This window comes from Lissotriton vulgaris, chromosome 5 (genome assembly GCF_964263255.1).
Source record: "Lissotriton vulgaris chromosome 5, aLisVul1.2, whole genome shotgun sequence".
Classification (NCBI taxonomy): domain Eukaryota; kingdom Metazoa; phylum Chordata; class Amphibia; order Caudata; family Salamandridae; genus Lissotriton; species Lissotriton vulgaris.
Window position 1 is genome coordinate 1377658909 of NC_141693.1, and position 21829 is coordinate 1377680737.

Below are 21829 nucleotides of genomic sequence, written 5' to 3' on the forward strand. Positions count from 1 at the left end.
GATTCTTACAGAAATCGCACAGCGCTATCAGCTAAGAGCTTGTTGTCTTTCCCCACAAAGATTTATTGTGGCTTCGAGGCCCTTTCATTCCTCGGAGCAAGAGGGAAACATGACGCTGCTTCTGCATTCCGAGAACGGCCACATCCTCTGTGGGTAAAAGCCTGGCAGACCCTGCTCTCTCCTGGGCTCTTTGTTCACCCTTCGGATGTGCTGCCCCTGGGCCTCTGAGATACAGCCCCCAGGTCGCTCCCCACTCACTCGCAATTGAGGCCTGCAGTGAAGTAATTGACGGGCCATTCCCTTCGCACATTGTTTTCCCTCTACACGCATCTAGTGCTTTTGCTCTCCACTGGCCTCACCTACAGCCCCTGCTCCCCACCCTAGGCATCTCATGTTTCAGATAGGGTCTACATTAAAGCTGCTTACTTTCCCTACGGCTCTCATCGTTAATTTCCTTTCCATGAGCCTCTCACGTCTTACCCGGTGCCTGCACTATGCTTTTTTTTCTCCTTGTGGCTTATCTGCTCCAGCCTTTTGCCAGTGCTTTCTCCCTAGAAAACTAGGTGTTTTTAACTTGTCCCTTCAACATCCAGGAATGTGAGGCCCAAAGAAGAAATTAGAAGGAGCAAAACATAGTTTGCCTTTGCAGGCAGGTTTGCAAGTAAAATATTTACCACAAACTAAAAGCCCTGAGCCTTAATTTCAATTAAATAATGTTACCAAAATCTTGCACTTAAAATGGTATGGGACTTTACATGCTTTTTTGTGCAGCAGTAAGCATGACTTTAGGGAAGCACTGGGGCGCTAGACTAAGGGTGATCTCTGCTATAGCCAGGACGAAAGGCATCCAATTACAATGTCTGCTGCGGTATAGGAAACCTCAGGCCCTCACAGGGACTAAAGCTCTAGTCTCACTTAAGACAGGCATGTCCACAGGCATCACAATAACACATATGTTATCTAATTTATTGCAAGCAAGTCTCTGAAAGCTCTTCTTGACCTCGCTGCCCCTGCAAAAGCCATTAAAGTTTTGGTCAAACCCCTTGCTCATATGCCGTTTAGAAAAATATAGTTGTTTTAGGGAGCGCTTAGTACAAGGGGTTAACCTTTATCTAAGCACAACCAATCCTGGAAGATTAGGACATGAGGACCATGAAAACGCAACATTTGCCCAGGATCACACAATGTGGTTAAGTGGTTGGGATTAAAGGTTAGAGGCTCCGCACCCTCGTATGGCAGCCGATAATTAAGCCACATTTCAATAAGAGCTGGTGCATTGTGTGCCTACATTAGCCAGAAATGTACTTCAAATGTACTGGGATGGGTAAATAGTTAAAGCAGCATGTATGGCAGGACAATGTGTTTATGCAGTGCACAGAAAAGCGCTTCTTAAAAATTGATTGAAAGTAAACTCTGTTGAGAAGGTAATGTAACTGTGTCCAAAGAAATCTGCCTCTAGCGCCCCAGATTCTCTTCCTCAGCTACATCTTGCAATGAAGCTGGACACGAAATGCCACCACAAATCCAAGGCTCTGCCCCTGTTCCAGTTTCCCATTGAAACCCAGAGTTGCCCCATGCTGTATTTCTTACCCCATCAATGTCCCCTTTCTTTTCTTGTTTTTTTATCTAAATCCTTATACATCTCTAGCTAACTTTTGCTCCCTTCCTTTGCTCTCAAACTACCAATGTAAAACCACTATCCCCCCATTTCCCTGCTCTACTGCTCTCCTATCTCTTTCTGCTCTCTACCATCCATATAGTTAGCTGTGTTTCTCATCTCCCTTTTCTGTCAAACCCCAAACCATCTCTTCTTTAAAAATCAGCATAACCCTAGCTTTGTGGTATTCCATCCCCTGACGCCATAAGTGGTTCCTTCTTTAATACCTCTCCCATGTTTAGCTGTGAACTAATGGGCCATCAGTGGTTCCACTGTAACCCCCGACTAAGGGGGTCGTTGCCTTCCTATGCAACACCTCCTGCTCATCCAGTTACATCACTGCCTCCTGCTCATCCTGTTACATCACTCCTACCTCAGGACATCACAGCTTCCCTCTGTAGCTCACCCTGCACACCCCGATACATCACTGGCTCTCCATGTAAACTCTTGGTCATCACTGACTCCCATTGTAACACCTTTTCCATCTCAAGAGCCCAAGTAATGTTGATGTGAATGTTTAGGTGTTGTCACCCCTGTCATACATGTGATGGCAGGGGTTTCCCATGTTCTGGTGTCAGGGCATGCCTAGAACTTGTTACACCTGGAGGATACTGATAGGTGCTTCCTTTTACGCTCTTTGTGGACAGTGCACAGGTGCAACACTTGCCTCTGTAGTCTCTATTGACTTGTTCTCTGGCTGCCGTCCTGAGGGAGACACCTACAGATTTGTGAAGTAATAATCAAATTCTGGGGACATTATCAATTTTCGAGGCTGAATATTGGTGCAGCCACCTCCACATTAACCTCTTGACCAAGGTGACTGTCACGTCTACTGTGTGTTCATTATTTTCATCATTTTTTCATTCCTCTTTCTTCTTTTGCAAATGTCCTCAAATCTCCACTTTTCCCAGCTGTCGCTGACTTTGCATCCTGTGTTTTTAACACCCACCTATGTCACTCTTTCTTTAAGTTGCCATTGATTTTTTTTATCCTATTCCAAAACCTCTCCTTCCTTTCGGTCTATCTGCAGACTTGTGAGATGGCTTTCTGGGACAAAATGATGGTTGAGCACATCTGGATAGCACAAAGTAAAAACTATTCATAAGTTTGTTTCTGGTCAAAATCCTCTGTTTATGCACCCAAGACCCTTTCAAAATGCTCCCACAATTTTGATAGAGTGCTCTCAAGCCTTCATTTGAAAATATGGGGCAAATAAGTTAACTCTTCTAGCTTTTGTCATCTGGCCCCCGAGTTCTTTTTTGCAAGATTTGTTCTGCCATTATCAGGAGTAAATTTCCAACATTTCTCAGAATTAGAAAAGATTAGAGAAGAGTTGTTGAAAACCCTTAAAACATGCAAGGTAGTAGGTTTGCACAGACTCAAAAGGGCATTCCAACCCTGGAACTATTGCTTACCACTACCTTCAGTCCCAGTATGTAGATCTGCAGAAACGTGGCAACGTAAAGGGATTGCTAGTATTCAAACACTACTATGGTATGAGCCCCGGCATAGTCAGAGAGACTATATAGGAGCTCTTATATAATGAGATTGCTGCCATAATGTGTTGCAGCACTACATGGCCCCAAAGGGACAAGTAGATTTTGTTACAGGACAAGTAGATTTATGATGCAACCTGCCCCATGGACAAGTAGATATTTTCATAAATTCCACACCCCTGTATATATATATATATGTATGTATATATATATATATATATATATATATATATATATATGTATATATATATATATATATATATATATATCCATTCCGTCTGGCCCAATTTCGGAGGCTCTCGGGCGCTCTGGGGCGGTGCACGCGAGGCGCAGCAGGACCCGCTGCGGTAATAATTATTCAGCTTTTCCCAAAGGAAGGTTTTTCCTCGTGCACTCCCGTGTGTCAGGATCAAAAAAACCACACCGGGTTTTAAGTTGATTTTCAATTTTTTTCTTTATTTGCAGCATCCAGCAAAACCTAACGAGTTTCGGTCTCTACGGAGACCTTGCTCACAGGTTGTGAGCAAGGTCTCCGTAGAGACCGATACGCGTTAGGTTTTGCTGGATGCTGCAAATAAAGAAAAAAATTGAAAATCAACTTAAAACCCGGTGTGGTTTTTTTGATCCTGACACACGGGAGTGCACGAGGAAAAACCTTCCTTTGGGAAAAGCTGAATAAATATATATATATATATATATATATATATATATATATATATTACCTACTGGCGGTCGCCAGTAGGTATATATAGTTAGGGTTTTTTTCCTATGGGATTTCTGAAAATTCTATGTCGAATAACTTTAGCGTTTGTGGACGGAATTGGCTGAAATTTTCAGGAAAATGGCGCATTTTGTTTCTGAGCAGCCCCTGAAAATTTGGGGGGATTTCGTCAAGGGGGGGCCGAGAAAAAAGGGGGGTCCCAAAATGCGTTTTTCCCATTCATTTTTCCATAGGGCGATTGGAATCACTTTTAGCTCGAACGGCTGAATGGATTTACAGGAAACTTGGCAAAATTGTAGATATGGTTTGCCCAATGTGCCTTTGCTATGTCTTAAAATATGTGCTCCAGAGGATTTTGAGAAATTAACGTTTTAAAAAACAGATATATCTGTGACAGCGACCCGGTTAGCGTCCCGGTTCGCGTACCTGACACGTAACGGAACTTCGTGAGGAGAAGCGGATTGACTCCCCGGTGACTGTGAACATTCTAAACAGTCCGGAGCGGCCGCCATCTTGTGTCTCGGTAGGATCGAGACACAAGATGTGGCAAAAACAAAGGGGGAAATGAGCATAAGGGGGCAGAGTACATCCTCCCTGACCTCCTAGGTTTGATGAGAGGGCTTTAAAAGGGCCCCGCACGGCAAAAAAAAAATAATTTATTATCGTTTTTTTTGCGGGGGGAGCGCTCGGTACGCGCACCGGGAAGCGGTCCGGGGAGTGTAATATAGGGAAAATAGAATGAAAGAATGTTCAAATAATGTATGTATATTGATTGTTCTTTGTGTTGTATTTTTAAAAAAAATTTTTTATTTAACTACCAACATGTAGGTACCAATGCAGAGTCTAAAAATAAAAATACACTGTTTCCTTTGTAGATATCTTGCATGTTGTTTCAGAAGTTATTGTGGTATATGGAATTCATAGCATAGTATGTGAGGAAAGCAGAAAGAATATGGAGGCAGGAGTTGAAAAAGAGATGTTAAATACACATTGGAGATAAAATAGTGGGAGAAAGGAAGTAACTAGGAGCAAACTTACTATGTTACACAAAAAAAGTTGCACAGTATATTTAAAGTCTGACTTTACATTATAATCAATTTGGTACTAGTTTAAAAAATACATATAAAAATGAATAATGTCTCAAACAATTTTTGAATTATTTAAAATACATTTATTTCTCAGAATCGTTTTCAAAATTTAAAAGAACTTCTAATATTTTATTGTCAGAAATGTCCTCATTTTCAATCAGGAAATCTACTGATTCTCCACATTGAAGAAGTTGATAGTCCCGTGATTCATCAAAGAATTCAGAGTCATTGGGTTCAATATCTGTATCTTTGTTGCTTTCCAGAACAATTTCGATGGTATTTTTTTGCTCTCCTTCCATTTTTGTGCTGTAATTTGAATTTTAAAAAAATATATCAGTAGAGATAGGGCACTGTTGGGTTTAAGTTCAGACAGGTAGTTTGGTTTTTTTAACAGTGATTTTATCTTTGGGCAGTGTATGGTATCAGACTGGAAGTAGAAATATAAAAAAGTGTATGTGATGAAGCCTAAGTAAAATCATAATTATACAAGACAAGCCTAACTCCATCCATAACTATAACAGAGAAGTCTATCTTATTCTATAACTATTACAGAGGGATAGTATATAACTATCAGAAAATGTTTTCCTAATTAACTTAAAGTGCACAACATACTTCAGTTTTTAAAATAACATCTTACCTTTCAAAAAGAAGTTTAAGTTCTCAGTTGAAATGCACTTGAAATGTACTTCAGGAAGTAGTAGTCAAAATGGCTGTGTTTCTCTCTCTTTCTTTATATATATTCAGGTACATAACCAATCAAATGTCATGAAATAATAGAAGATAATGAAAGTAGCATTTTAATTGGTTGTCAATTCTAACACCTCATAAGTGTTTTTGTTAGGTAATTTACCTCAGGATATTTAGTCAGGCCTACAGCATAATTTTCTCAATGGAATTCCATCAAATTTGGGTAAATGGTAGGGACTGCTATGTAGTAGGGCCTATTCTATATTTGATGAAAGTGTCTCTAGTGGTTTTTCTGTAAATTACTTTCCCACCTTTTTTTAGCGAGCGCTCACCGGTACGCGCCCCGGTACGCGAACCGGCAGCGTAACGGGAGTCCTCCATTTTGTGTATCGGTAGAATGGAGACACAAGATGGAGGACAAACAATGTTCGGAATGGGTAGGGGGCACGGTAGACACTTTGTGACCCTCTAGGTTTTCTGAGGGGGGCTTAGGACGCTGATATATGCAAAAATAAAAAAAATTGAAAAATTTCGCGGGGGGGGGGGCGCCCGGTACGCGCATTGTAGAAAAAGGCAGGGCTATGACCTTTTTCAAGATTTGCCCGGCGCTAACCGCCCTTGTACCATTCAAATTACCAAGCAATGAGGCAGGCGCCGGAGACCAGAAGGCAGGAAACAGAAGTTTTATTCCGACGGAGCAGAACACATCAGATCGGACAACAAGGTATCGTCTCGAGGTGCTCTATCTGCCTCTCGGAGGCCTGGCCTCTTATACACTGGTTGATGGAATGTGACCTTTCTTTATTACAATCAGAACATTGTGAAGTAAGGAAAAAAGATATCCCCGTAATCCTCGTGTCAATCCCACCCCCATATACTTCCACAATAGAGGTCCTCAACCTGCTGATAAGAGGAGGGGGTCATCACGCAGCTGAGTATTCCGTCGAGTCTTAGGATGTGTGCGCCTGATCATATCCCAGGGGGGTGGGGAGGCCTTGGTCAATAGAGGGTCCTTTGAAGAAGAGCGACTTCATACACTAAGGGGCAGTAAATGGTATCTCCCGGCTTAGGCGATGGCCTCGGACCTGTGTGGACAGCTGGACACGGGGGAAGGGGTCATCAAAGGAGTGGTATTCATGCCGCGTGGACAATCGAGCGCGGAGGGAAGGTTTATCAACAGAGGGGCTTTCATGGGAGGAGAGGAGATGTTGGTCAGGCGCAGGCGTGACTCCCAAGGAAAGGGTCATGCAGAAGGGTTATGCTCATGAGAGGGAGGGAGGGGGAGCCAGGGTGCGCGGAGGATGCTTGCTGGGTCAGAGGGGCGCGCTGGCGATTGATGTTGGACAGGGAGACCATGATACCTAAAATGGCTGTCGTGCACGTCGTACGTGGGTGACAAGCTGGCGCAGATGATGTTTAGCTTGCAAACAAAAATTCCACAGTCCTCCCTTTTAACATGTCTCGCCAACTTATCAGTTTGGATTTATCCCCATAAGGCCACGTATTTCTACTTCGTAGAGGGGACTCATGTGCTCAGTTCGGAAGTCCAGAGTCTTTGGGCACATACAGTTAGAAACAAAGCTGCACAAGGAGGGTAGACATTGAATACCCAAGCAACACCCACATAATATCACAACAGGTATCAGCACGAAGGAGAACAACCTCCAACCCCAGTCCTTCAAAGTGTCCCAAAACCAGCTCCCAAGCGACCATCCTTCTTGTTCTTGGTGAACCTCCGAGGAAAGTCTGTGGAGGTGTTCAATGGCTTTGTAGACTGATGGCGAGTTATCTGGCACGTAGGTGCAGCAGCTAGATCCGATGATGCGGCATGCTCCTCCTCGGTCGGCTAGGACCACATCTAGGACAAGGCGGTTTTGGAGGGTCACAAGGCGGACCGCCTGAAGCTCCGCCGTGTTGTTAGCGAGGATGCCAGCCGTGATGTTGATCGTTGTTTCCACTGCCTGGGTCAGGTGTCGGATAGCGCGGCTGTTTGCCATTGGGCCCCACAGAGGAACAAGTCCCTTTGCTGCATCTAGGAACTGTGCTCCAGTGGAATCGGCTTGTCCAATGTCATCTGCACGCCTCTGCCGGTGATGGTTGGCAGGGGCTACATATGTGGGTGGAAGAACGAAGGCAATGTAACAGATACCCTTCCAACCTTTCGGGAGCCAGGTGTAAGCTTTGGTGCCACACACAAAGTACATATTTGGAGAAGCAACAAAGGAAGGGGAATCAACTGAGTTCAATGTTCTGGTGATTCGGCAGGAACTGTGACCCACCAGCTGTGTTCCCTGGCCTTCGAGACACACAAGACCTGTGACATTGATGACTGAAAGAGCCACAGTCAGGGTGGCGGTAGTTTGTTTCTGCAGATGAGAGAACGTGGATCTAGCCGGATTGTGGAGTACCTGTACTTCGACTCGTTCTTTGGCTGGAATGTCTTTAAGAAAGGTGGCGCCTGTGAGCGCAGGACACAGGGGAGCAGAGGTCTTTCCGGTTTTGTTCAGCCAGAACCCAGAGTAGAAGTGCGACACTGTCTGGCTGGAAGTGGCGTTGTCCTTGTGGCTCTCTTGCATGAGGATCAACCAGGCGAGGCAGGAGCCGTGAACTGAGAAAGGAGAAGGGATGAAGGGGATGGAGTGTCCAGTGGCATGCGGGAGCAACCCGCAGATCCAGCAGTTCGTAGCATTTGCAGCAAGGTTGTGTTGGTGCAACAGTTGCACAAAGGAATTGTTCCAGAATTCCCTACGCCTTTCTCGCAGCTGAGGCGACAGAGAGATTAGGTGATGCTCTTTCAGGGGTGTTGGTTGTGCAGTAGGTAGCAATGCCTCATGAGCCGGTGTGCTTTCCTCCAGAATCCAGAAGGAGGTCATGAGGAGGAGGCAGAAGAGGAAGACAATAAAGAGGGCGATTGTCTTTGATTTGTGCAAATTGTCAGTCTTTGGGTTTCTATAGTGGGTATTTCCTGTTGCTTCCATCATCTTCTTATCTGGCGCTTCCATCATCTTCTTATCTGGCGCTTCCATCACCTTCAAGGGGCTCGGTAGCGGGCAGAACCACAGACCTCGTTTTAACTTCTCTCCCGGCAACCCTTGGTTGTGCTTAGGTCACCGTTCTGAGATTCAACTTAGTCCGTGGCCTACTTAGCCGAAGCTCCCTCCTTTCGACGCAGGAAATACCCTTCTCTGGATGGCACAGTGGGATCAGAGAATTTTGCAAGTTCGAGTGCCTCAGTATCGGGATAACAGTTCAATGTCGGTCGGTCTTTGTTCAGGAGCTCTTCTTGGGTGTTGACGTTTTCTGTCGTGGCCAGGTGTGCAGAGACCTTCCGGCAGTGATGCGCGTGCAGCCAGTGCCTCTTCCCCTCCACTCGAAGCGCCGTCCGTGTGGTAATCAGCACTTGCCAGGGGCCCGTCCACCGGGGTTCCAGACTCTTGGTCCGTTGGAAATTTCGTATTAGGACGAAATCTCCCGGTTGGATGTCGTGGCCGGGGCCCCTGGAAGCATCGGGGATGGCCTGCTGCACCTGTTGATGAATGACAGACAACGTTTTAGTTAACTTGCACAAATAATCAGATAGTAGGACGTCCGGGACGTCATGAATGGAGGTTGGCTTGGGAGCGGTCCAGAGGTTCATCGGTCGCCCGAATACAACCTCGTAGGGGGTCAAATGGTGTTTGGTGGGAGTAGAGCGCATCAATAGCAGGGCCAAAGGGAGAGCGTCTGGCCATTTAAGTCCGGTGGTTGCCACTATTTTTGACAATTTCAACTTCAGTGTGGCATTATGGCGTTCCACCAGGCCGGCGGATTGGGGGTGGAAGACTGCGTGGAATCTCTGTTTCACCCCCAATCCCTTTAGGATTAGTTGGATAACCTCAGCTATGAAGTGGGGGCCATTGTCGCTCCACAAAATTCGACAAAGGCCATAGCGAGGGAAGAATTCTTTCAGTAGTACTTTGGCAGTTGTCATGGCAGTGTTGTCACGGGTTGGATAGGCCTCTACCCATTTGCTGAAGGCACATACGATGACTAGTACATACTTCAAGCTTTGGCATCTCTCTAGTTGGATGTAGTCCATCTGAAGGACCTCAAAGGGGTGATTGGGGGTCCCAAACCCTCCCCGGGGTACCACAGTTCCTTTCCCGGGGTTGTGTTGCAGACAGATAAGGCACTGCTGGACTAGGCGTCTGGCTGAGTCGGGGATTTTGTCGTTGTGCCAGACTTTGGAAATGAGTTCGATCATGGGTGCAGATCCTATGTGTGCGGGGGAATGAGCCATTGTCAGTATGGGGATCAGGTATGAGTCAGGTAGCAACCATTTGTCTGCATCTTTTGTTTGCCAGCAGCCCTCATCATCCTTCAAACCCACCCCTGCCCACTTAGTCAGTTCGTGAGGGGTGCTGGCCGACTGGATGTCTCTGATCATTTCCCTTGTGTCAGTCCATTTCTCTGCTTGTGACCTGGTCACATACATGCGTGTCACCGTCCTATTCTCAGCTGTGGTTCGCGCAGTGATGTCGGCCAGTGCATTCCCTTGTCCGACTAAGTCTGTCACCCTTTTGTGTGCCTGACATTTGATCACCGCTAATCGTTTGGGGAGGAGAACTGCATCAATCAGGGCGGAGACTAGATCTCCGTGGAGGATAGGGGTGCCGTGGGACGTCAGGAATCCCCTCTCCCTCCACAGGAGTCCAAAATGGTGGACCACCCCGAAGGCATACTGGCTGTCTGTATATACGTTTGCGGTGGTCCCTGTGGCTATGATGCATGCTCGTGTGAGGGCTATCAGCTCTGCTGCCTGGGCAGATCGTTGTGTGATGCAGGCTGTCTCAACTACTGTTCGGGCTGTCGTTACTGCATAGGCAGCTGAAGTGGTGCCATCTGGGAGTTTGATGCATGAGCCGTCTACCCATAGTTCTCCATCGGGGTCAGTGAAAGCAGTGTCTCGGAGGTCAACTCTACTCCTAGTTTGTTCGTCCGTGAGGGTCACACAGTCGTGTATGGGAGGAACGTCTGGGTCATTTTCAGGCAGGGGCAACAATGTGGCGGGATTCAAAGTTGTGCATCTCTTTAGTGTGATGTGGGGTGCAAGTAGCGTCAGTTCGTACCCTGTAAGTCGTGCGCTAGTCAAGTGTTGAGTCTTGGTTTGGTTCAGAAGGGTGTCGACAGCATGGGGTACTAACACGGTGAGGGAGTTTGAAAGTACTATTCCTTCGCTCTGGTGGATAGAGACAGCAGCGGCGGCTACTGCTCGAAGGCAGGCAGGCAAAGCTCTGGCTACAGGATCAAGAGTGGCGGAGAAGTAGGCACAAGGGCGCTGCTTAGGACCAATTGATTGAGTTAGGACAGACAATGCACACCCCTCCCTTTCGTGGGTGAAGAGGGAGAAGGGTTTGGTTCCTAGGACGGGTGCTGAACAGAGTGCATTTCGTAATTCACAAAAGGATGCTTGACACTCAGGGGTCCAAGGGAGTGGGGAGGGGACATCTTTGGCCAACAGGGCAAGTAGGGGCTTTACAATGAGGCTGAAATTAGGTAACCACTGTCTGCAAAAAGAGGTTAGGCCAACCAAAGAGCGGACTTGCTTTTGTGTTTTTGGGACGGGGTGTCTAGGATGGTTTGGATTCGGTCGGGTGTGAGTTTCCTCCCTTCTTTGGACAGGAGATGGCCTAGGTATGTCACTTGTGGCTGGCAGAACTGTAATTTCTTTTTGGAAACTTTATGGCCATTCTCTGCAAGAAAGTGTAGGAGTTGGACAGTGGCTGTGATTGCAAGGGGGGTGGTGTCGGCCGCCAAAAGGATATCATCGACATATTGGATCAACACCACTCCATCTGGTAGCTGGAAGGCATCCAGCTGTCTTTTGAGGGCCTGGCTGTAAATGCTGGGGCTTTCGGTGTACCCCTGGGGAGCTCTACAAAATCGGTACGAGCGGGATTTTAAAGTGAAGCCGAAGAGATAACGGCTGTCTGGATGGATGGGGATAGAGAAAAACGCATTCTTAAGGTCGATAACAGTGAAGGTGGTGGCAGTGGACGGGATAAGGGTCAGAATGGTGGTGATATCGGAGACTACAGGGTATTGGGGTACAACCACTTTGTTAATTTCTCGCAGGTCGATGATGAAGCGGTATGCTTTCTCATCTCCTTCGCCTTGCTTCTTAACAATAGGTAGGATTGGGCTGTTGCAGACGTTGCTAACCACCTCTTCAACCACTCCTGCATCTACCAGAGACTGAATGATCGCTACCAGTGCCTTCTCGCCTTCGGTAGATATCCGATATTGTGGGAGTTTCGGGAGCATAGCGTCCTGTCTTACAGTTATATGAATGGGGTCAATCATCATTCGTCCCACATCAGAGTCATTTTTGGCCCATAGGTACGGAGGCAGAGTATCAAGCAAGGACAGGTCAGCGTCAGTTATGGGGCACATGTGTCGTGAAGGGCAGGGTTTGGGCATGCCTGGGTTGTCGTACAGGATGACTCGGATTCCATCTGGGGAACACCTAATGGTAGCTCGAAAATGTTTCAGTAAGTCAATGCCCATAATGGCGTCAGGGGAGTTGGAGGAGAGCAGAAATGTCGCGTCAGTGGTGTTGTTTCCTAGGTCAAAGGTGATAGGTACGGACAGGGGGTTAGTGGAGGGTGTCCCATCGAAACCTATCGATGTAATGTGTGAGCCAGACAAGGGTGCCCTTGGAATCAGTCGTTTCGATAACACACTACGTGTCGCCCCAGTGTCTACCAAAAATGGAGACTCTGTACCCAGGACCTTAGCAGTGACGTAAGGACCTTGCTGGTCAACACAGAGCTCGACTGGATCCCTCCCTTGCCCCTGGCAGTCCTATGCAAAATCGGGGGCATTCTCACCATCGGATAGTTGATATTGGTTCTGTCGGGGGCGGTCAAATGTGTTCAATCTCCCTGATCTGTCATTGTTGGTGTCGTTTGTGTGCCCTCGTCCTTGTACTCTATTTCTCGGGCTACCTGCCACATCCCTGGGGTCCCTATTTCTATTCATCTCTAGCAGAACCGGACACTGGGATTTCCAATGGCCAAATCCTTTGCAGAAGGCGCATTGGTCATTGCTAATGTCTCTACGTCCAATGTGGGGTGTTGGGGTGTGATCTTTAGGAGGTAGATTTCTGGGGGTGGTCGATTGGTAGTTCCCTCTTTGGGGTTCCCGTCCTGCCGCTATACCTTGTATCTGGGCTATCATTACCCTTTCTTTTAAATCTTTCTTCTTTTTCTCGGACGCCCTATCATTCTCATTCTTTTGGTGCTCGTAATACTGAGCCATCTGAAGGATAGCTGCGGGTTTGGAGGCCCCCCAACTACTCTCACTCGTCTGCAGTTTTTGGGAGACTTCTTGTGATAGGCCCTTTACGTAATTTTGTACGAACAGGTGCTGTCCGGTTGCGGTGGTCATGTCTTGGCCACTGTAGTCGGAGAACACTGTCTCGAATCGGGAGAAGTATTCTGACACATCTTCCTGGGGTTTCTGTCGACAGGCCGTGACTATCGACCAGTCTACCTTTCTTTCTGGGATCAGTGTCTTTAACTTCTGAACTAGTTTGTCTGGGAGTTCCAGTATGTCCTTTACTGGTTTCCTTCCTGGCTCTCGCTGTCTATCTAGTTTACCGAGTTGGTCCCAGGTATGTCCAAACAGATCCGTGTGGTCAGCCTTCCGGATTTGCTTCCACACGTCAGCTGGCAGGCATAACCCGAAGAACAAGTCAATGTCCGCTAAAGTCATTATCGTCGAACCCAAGTCTGTGCCTAATTCGGTATAGAATGCTGTCGGGTTCTTTCTCAAATCGGGCAGAGTTTGTTTAAAGGTTAGGATATCTTGTCGGTCCCATGGTTGGTAAACCCAATTGTACACAACTCTCCCTTTTGCATCTGCATGATTAATATCATCGCTTGTTCCCTGGCCACGTGGCGGGATCCAGTAAGGGGCCGCCTCTCTGATGGGCATCATAGTATTGGCTACTTCTACTGAGGTCGTTTCAGGGACTGTAACCTTGGCTTCTGGTTTTTGTTCCGTGAGGTGGCGGAGGACCTCAAGCATCTGCATGAAGAGCTCCGTCGCCTCACATTCAGTCCCATCTCCAACATCAATCTTCCTATACAGCGTTGTTAGTTTAGCGGGACCCTTACTTTGATACCTATCTTCATATGCGTTCAGGGTGTGGTAGCTGAATCGCAAGATGAAATGCCATCTGTGGCTGTCGGCATGTGAATTATATATGCTCATTGTGCATTCTTCGCTCTCCCTTCGTTCTACTAATGTCTTTGCTATTTTGTCGATCCCATCCCGCTCATCTTTGCTCAACCTATTTGGTCTGGCTGGTGGTTGTTTGCTAGCCTCGGGGTCGTCTGACGATGTTGTTAATGTGGCTGGTGCGGAGGCCGTGAGGGCTGGTGCACTAGCACTAAGGTCACTTTCGCTCGCACTCGGGGCTTGCAAGCTTTGTTGGCAGGGGGCATAAGGAGGGGGCATGTAGATGATTGGGGGGCCTAGCAGTAACTCATCGTTCGCCCGTTGTTTGGAGGGCAATTCAGGGTAGAGTGCAGAGGGGGTCCTAATAGGGCATTGACCTGTCGACCCTGATTCTTGGTTTTGTGCTGCTTCTTTTCTTTCTTGTATTTCTTCTTCTAGTTGTTTAGCGGCTAGGTGGGCTGCCTTTCGTAATTCTTTCCCTATTTTTGCTTCTTCTCTTTTCTTTCGTTGTTCCGTTTCTTTGCGCCACATGCCTATACTATCGAGCATAGTGGGCGTGGTCTTATTTTTCTGGAGCGCTATTTCCAATGTTTTTATTTTGTTTTCATCAAAGGAACCTATCAGTGGCCACTGACTTTCAGGGTTCTTCTTTGTATATTTATGCCATAGCTTAGTATAAGCTATAGCGACTAGTCCATGCTTAGTGAACATGTCCTTATTAGGGGTGCCCTCCAGTGGAGCTGGATGGTTCATCTCTAATAAGCGGTCCGGGCTGTACAGGCTACCAATCAGTGGGGAGAAGATAGGCATGACGGGTTACAACGGGGACAAAGGTCTGCACTACCTATCTTATCACGGCGGGCAAAGACTAGACAGAATATTTCTATTCTCCGTTGTTTGCCGGCGGTGAATACCTCAAAAGAACCAATACCGAACAATCAATGTTCGGTCAATCAAACAATCAGTGGGGAGAATAAGTGGGTGCGAAAAGGTTTGCGTTACCCACTCTTTCTCTACCTGCAAAGAGAGACCTTGTTCTTCCCTGTTTGCAGACAAAGAATCTCCAGACAATAATCCACGAACGACAGTTCGGGAAAACAGTGGGGGAGGAAGATAGGCACGACGGATTACAATGGGGACAAAAGTCTGCGTTACCTATCCTTCACTGCTTGCAAAGAGAGAGCCTGTTGTTTTCTCCGTTTGCAGACGGTGAATCTCCAGAGGTATCAACAAAGCGTAATACTAGTATTATCCAAACCAAACAATCATTTCTCAGTTTGTCGTGTTCACACGACCTTACCCGGACCGCATGGACGGTTTCCTGTCTTCCGAATCCAGCGCCCGATCGTCCTCTCTTCTTCGTGATGTTCGTGGCACTCCTGACGGTTCCCAGTCAGGACCGTAGATCACTCGAGAGAGGTCTGTTCGGAACTAGTGAAGGTCGGATGATCGGCTGTCAGACGAGGGTCTATCTGACACGAGCTCTCCCGATCGTTGCAGTCGTTCACTCTGTCGTCGGGACCTCTCCCACTGGATCCACGTGTCGCTGATGGGCCCCACGCTTTGGGACGCCAATTGTAGAAAAAGGCAGGGCTATGACCTTTTTCAAGATTTGCCCGGCGCTAACCGCCCTTGTACCATTCAAATTACCAAGCAATGAGGCAGGCGCCGGAGACCAGAAGGCAGGAAACAGAAGTTTTATTCCGACGGAGCAGAACACATCAGATCGGACAACAAGGTATCGTCTTGAGGTGCTCTATCTGCCTCTCGGAGGCCTGGCCTCTTATACACTGGTTTATGGCATGTGACCTTTCTTTATTACAATCAGAACATTGTGAAGTAAGGAAAAAAGATATCCCCGTAATCCTCGTGTCAATCCCACCCCCATATACTTCCACAATAGAGGTCCTCAACCTGCTGATAAGAGGAGGGGGTCATCACGCAGCTGAGTATTCCGTCGAGTCTTAGGATGTGTGCGCCTGATCATATCCCAGGGGGGTGGGGAGGCCTTGGTCAATAGAGGGTCCTTTGAAGAAGAGCGACTTCATACACTAAGGGGCAGTAAATGGTATCTTCCGGCTTAGGCGATGGCCTCGGACCTGTGTGGACAGCTGGACACGGGGGAAGGGGTCATCAAAGGAGTGGTATTCATGCCGCGTGGACAATCGAGCGCGGAGGGAAGGTTTATCAACAGAGGGGCATTCATGGGAGGAGAGGAGATGCTGGTCAGGCGCAGGCGTGACTCCCAAGGACAGGGTCATGCAGAAGGGTTATGCTCATGAGAGGGAGGGAGGGGGAGCCAGGGTGCGCGGAGGATGCTTGCTGGGTCAGAGGGGCGCGCTGGCGATTGATCGTGGACAGGGAGACCATGATACCTAAAATGGCTGTCGTGCACGTCGTACGTGGGTGACAAGCTGGCGCAGATGATGTTTAGCTCGCAAACTAAAATTCCACAGCACCGGTAAGCGAACGGGGGAGCGTACTTTGGTGAACACAAAAAAAAATTAGAAAAAGATAAACGTTTTGAATAATCAGAGGTAGGGAAGCAATGAAAAGAGCTATTGGGTTCTGTGGCTAATTAAGGTACTTACAAGTAGGTTCCAATGCACAGTTTTAAATTCAGGAGGAATATTCTATTCCCCTCATCGGAGAAGTGCACACCATCTCCTCTGTAGATGTCTTGCATGTTGTAACGCAAGTTATTGTTGTATATTAAACCCATTGTAAATTCTCTCATGTAAGCAGAAACAGATTTATTCACATGTTTCCGTGCTTTCTCAAATTGTGAAAAAATTGGTTGGACCACTTCCATTTCTGTCATTGGCATATATTGGAATATACCAAGGCAGTTTGGGGAAAAAGTGTCATCAATTGATGAAAGGTGTCCTTTAAAAGCATTTCCAGACCAACCCCAGTCATAGTCCCAAAATCAATTCCAGCACAGTGCACTATTAAGAGATAAGGGTTTGGCAGATGCATAAAAAAATTATATTACAAACATATAAAATATATTTTTCATTTAAAAGAATAATACATTTAACAGTTTTTGATATTTGCAATAAAAAAAATTGAAATTCACTGAAATAACCATAGGTTATAGACCATATATAATTAGGAATTAGCATTTACAAAACCTTGAAAATTCACTGAAAAAACCATAGGTTATAGACCATATATAGTTAGGGATTAGCATTTTCAAAACCTTATTTTACTCACACAAAACCATTGAAATTCGCATATATAATTAGTTGCACTAACTATATATCGCGCACCCGCAATCCACTGCTGATGATGTCACATATTACATCATTCATGACATGGTCAGTGACATCACTGATGACATCACTGATGACAACTCAAATTACATCACTGATGACAACATCCAGTGACTGTATGTTTCTGTAAAGTTAAAATATGTTTTACATATTGAATAATGAGTGGATGTATAAGTGTCTGGATGAAGGATTTAGTAGGTGCATGACAAACTGTATGAGAGAGTGATTAAATGTGTCTCACTGAGTGCATGGGTTAGTGACTAAACTGTCTTAATTTGTGCATCATTATATCTGTTGTTCTGTAAACTGCTGCATGTGTGGATCAGTAGCTATATGAGTAACTATATGGGTTATTGATTGGTTGCCTAAGTATGTGTATGGGAGAGTGAGTGTGTGTGTGTGGGTGGCTGGGAGGTGTGTGACTCTGTGCATAGATGTGTGAACAGTTGATTCACTAGATGTATGGGTTCAAAAGTGCATGTGGAATCAGCTGTATGGGCGGTTGACTGTGTGCATGAGTGTATTGGTGAGTGAATGGATATCTCAGTGCTACATGTCAAAGTAAGAACATATGTAAAACACAGTACATGTGAGAGTTGACATATATAAATAACTGTGCATAAGAGCCAGTGAATGTGTGAGTGGCTGTATGGATCATTGTAAACTTGTATCAGGGATTGTATAAGAGAGTAAATATGTGTTAGTATATGTTTCAATAAGTAAGGTGTGTATAACTGTATAGTTGAGGAAATGGAGGTGTGATTGATTTTTTGCATGACTGACTAGGTGTGTGAGTAACTCCATGGATGAGTGACAGTCTGTGAGTGTCTGTTTACACTGATTGTATCTAACGTTATATTAGAATCTGAAGAGGTTCATCGTACTATCACAGGAATGATATCATCAGTGATGTGATGAGTAATGTCAAATGAGATGTCATCAGTGATGTCATTTGAGATGTCATCAGTGATGTCATCAGTGATGTCATTTGAGTTGTCATCAGTGATGTCATCAGTGATGTCACTGACCATGTAATGAATGATGTAATATGTGACATCATCAGCAGTGGATTGCGGGTGCGCGATATATAGTTAGTGCAACTAACTATATATGCGAATTTTAATGGTTTTGTGTGAGTAAAATAAGGTTTCGTAAATGCTAATCCCTAACTATATATGGTCCATAACCTATGTTTTTTTCAGTGAATATATATATATATACTGATTAAGAAATAAATCGTTTGAATTGAGATGCACGGAGTCAGCGCCTTCTTTGATTGAAAGCTTGGTATGGTGAAAATATATATATATTCTATCCCTAGAGGACAAGATTGCTTTCTTATTCTACAAGGGCTGAAAGCTATTTACTCCAACACTATTGTTCCAAACCTGGGTGTGCCACTAATGATGACGCCTTCTTCCCTGATCATGAAGTAAGGCTTCACTTTCATTCGAAGATATACACCCAATTTTAAAAGGTGTGAACATTATCCATACCTCCCTTCAGTTATTTTTAAGTGTAGAATGTTATGGAGAAGGGAAAGTTGAAAGTATAAAACTTTATAACGTCTTTGTGGTCTTTCAAAAAGTACTTTGCCAGATGACTGGTGTAAATGTCTAACTTTAGGTCCAGCCTACAGTTGCAGAATGCCTAATGTGTGCTTACCTAGAATTTACAGCTCTCCCTTTGGTTGGCTTTATTGTCAATCATTTGATTGCTTTTATACGTTTAAACAAGCGTTGGTAAAGCCAGTAGCTCTTATGGGGATGGGGAGGTGGGTATGACAGCTAGTATACGTGCATGCACTATGAAACTATGGTAGCTCAACTTAATGATCTATCCATTGGCATACATTATCCCATATGTGTAGACATTATAATGTGCAGCAACCACTTTGCCTATTTTTTTCTTTCTTTTACCATTCTAAGATGGGGGACACGAGTCTTGAAGAGGTAAATAAAAATATTTAGGCTTGTGCAAAGTGCATCAAATAGAAGCAGCTCAGCAGCAGATGGCAGCTGAAAGCAGGTAGTGGGGAGCAACATGAGGTGCTTCAAGCATGGAGGTGACCTCACTCCACATTATTACAGACACACTGTCCAAACCTGAACTTTTGACCTACAACTAATGTTTTTTAGGTATTATTCAAAATAAATAAATAGAATTTCAGCAAACTAATACCCAGAATGCAGCCGGTGATCCACTGTGCAGTACTGGAGACTTTGTCCTTAATGACCTAAAAGGAGGTAGTAACGCTCCAGGAAGGAAATATATTCAAAATGAATTACACGCACCACTATAGTGCTGCGCAGGCCCACCAGCCATGCTTCAATGATAAGTGTTTTATTCCAGGCAAGGTTCAAAGTGTAAAAGCATGATGCGTTTCGGTTCCAGCGAGCCTTAATCATATGCAAACTTGGTGGCAGTTAAGTTCGAGCTTTTCAAATTTGAACACCGAACAGCGAAAAAGGACCAGGTTTCCTGCTTAGTGCGATGTTTAAAGTGGCAGTGATTTAATAGTGCCTACATTTCTTTAAAAAATAACGCATTGAGACAGTGATTATTTCCACTGATATCTGCATAGGATAATCCTTCAAAGATATAACACGGTCAATCATATGCATGTTATTTCCATTCATCAGGACCACAATGTCCATAATTCTTTTTTCCTGCTTGTTTGTTTCAATACCTGACTTCTTTCTTTTTTTGTTTTTGGCTTCACCGACTGTTTCAAATTACTTTACTTACACCTTCAGAGGAAAATTTCATCAAGGGTGGCCCTGCCATCCATACTCTGTTTTTCATCTGAATTTCTTCTCGGCGGGCATCCTTTTCTCAATGTACTTCAAAAGTCACGGACGTTTGGAATATATATATGGCGGAGGTGCGGGAGTTTCTGGAATAAACTGACTTGCACTGAATTTTGGGTCTGCATTTTTCGACTGTTGGTGTGGCGAAAACTGTTTGTATATATATATATATATATATATATATATATATATATATATATATATATATATATATATACATATACACACACACACACACGGACGCATGGGTGAGAAATGGAATGGGCTAGCTAGGGGGAGAAGGGAACAACTAGTGTGTTTGGTGCTGGGTGGATTTCAAGTGGTAGCAGCACACCAGGGAGAGTAGGAGAACTCATGCAACCTTATGCTTAAAGAAAGGAAAAAGTAATTTCCTCAATGTAAGTAATGGAAGGAGAAAAGTCCAAGAAAGGGTGGTAAGGAGGATATGTTTCAGGGGAGGGACACACCCAATAGGGGGAAGGAAAGCAGCTGAATAAGGAGAAAGCTAAGGAGTGACGAGAGTCAGCCAATGGGTCCATGCCCACTGTTAGTTTTTGGTATCATTCACAAGACTTTTTTAACCACCACTAAAATCTGTCTGTAGTAGAATCTTAAGTCACTTCTTGCATTTTAACATGAGTATTTTAGGTCAAGCCTACCAGACAGCACAAATTGTCTGATTGTGAAAGAACCATTGTGGGCTTATCAAGAACATAGCGGGGCTTGCAGTCTTGGCATTGCTTACCATTGGTTGGCTTTACTGTCATTCTCTTTTGCCTGTTTTTTATTCAGTCATTTGCCTTGTGAATCTTGTGTCTGTTTCTCCCCTGAAGCAACCAATTTACTTGTGGCCTTCCACTGGTCACTTTAAGGAAACCACTTTTTTTCTTTTATCGTAAGCACTGCTCAAGCATGCATGTGTTTTCCAGCTGTCTTCCTAGTGTGCTTCTCTTCCCTCTGCTGTCACCCATCTGTTTTTACCCCACCTCCTCAGTGATGCGTTTGCTCTTGTGAGCTACTCCATGCCAGCTCTACGTAGCGCTTTCTCGCCAGTTTGTATTTCTCCCCCACGCTTCATGTTGCTATCTTGCCTGTTTGCTTTTCTCCACCCGCTCCCACCCGTGCCCTCCCTGTTGCTTCCTTCTCCCATGTTCTGTAAGCCCCTCATACAGCCTGTGTTTTTTCCATTCACTTAAACAAAATGTAATCGCAAATTCTTTTGGTGTCCTTTTATATATGCTCTAAAAGTGAGAGAATCAGTTGTGCATGGTGCACAAGCAAAATGAGGGCGGCTGTGTCATGTATTTTTTTTTCTCTTTCTAATTCTTCTTTTCATTAGCCATGTTACACCTCATTGGGAATGCTGTACTACATTGCTAAAAATATTAATCAAGCCTGTAGGTCCAAAAGGCAAGACTGGTTTGCTTTGCCAATGCTTGTTTTTAATGTGTTTTAAAAACAATGTAACTAGATACTGTTGCTCCTTGGTTGGCTTCACACACATACCTAAGAATTACCACTTGTATACTACACCCTAACAAAATACTTTCAAAACCTAGTAAAATTGTTTTTAAAAAAAACCCTTATGGGCTTTAAAGTTTAAAGCATAACCCTTTGTGGCGGCATTTAGACTCCACTGAGATTAATTGAATGCTTAAAACTACCCCTTCCTTTAGAAGTAGGTAATCAGTTTATTCTATATATGTATAAGAGACTGAGTGGCTAAAACTGTGCTGTTGTATATTGGGTTATGTGAAATGTACACAGTACTTCGTGGTATGTCGTGGCAGTTAGATTCCTAGATACCATGAGAAAATCACTTGCTTCAAGTCAAATTTGGCACTCTTAAAAATATCATTGCATTACATCTTA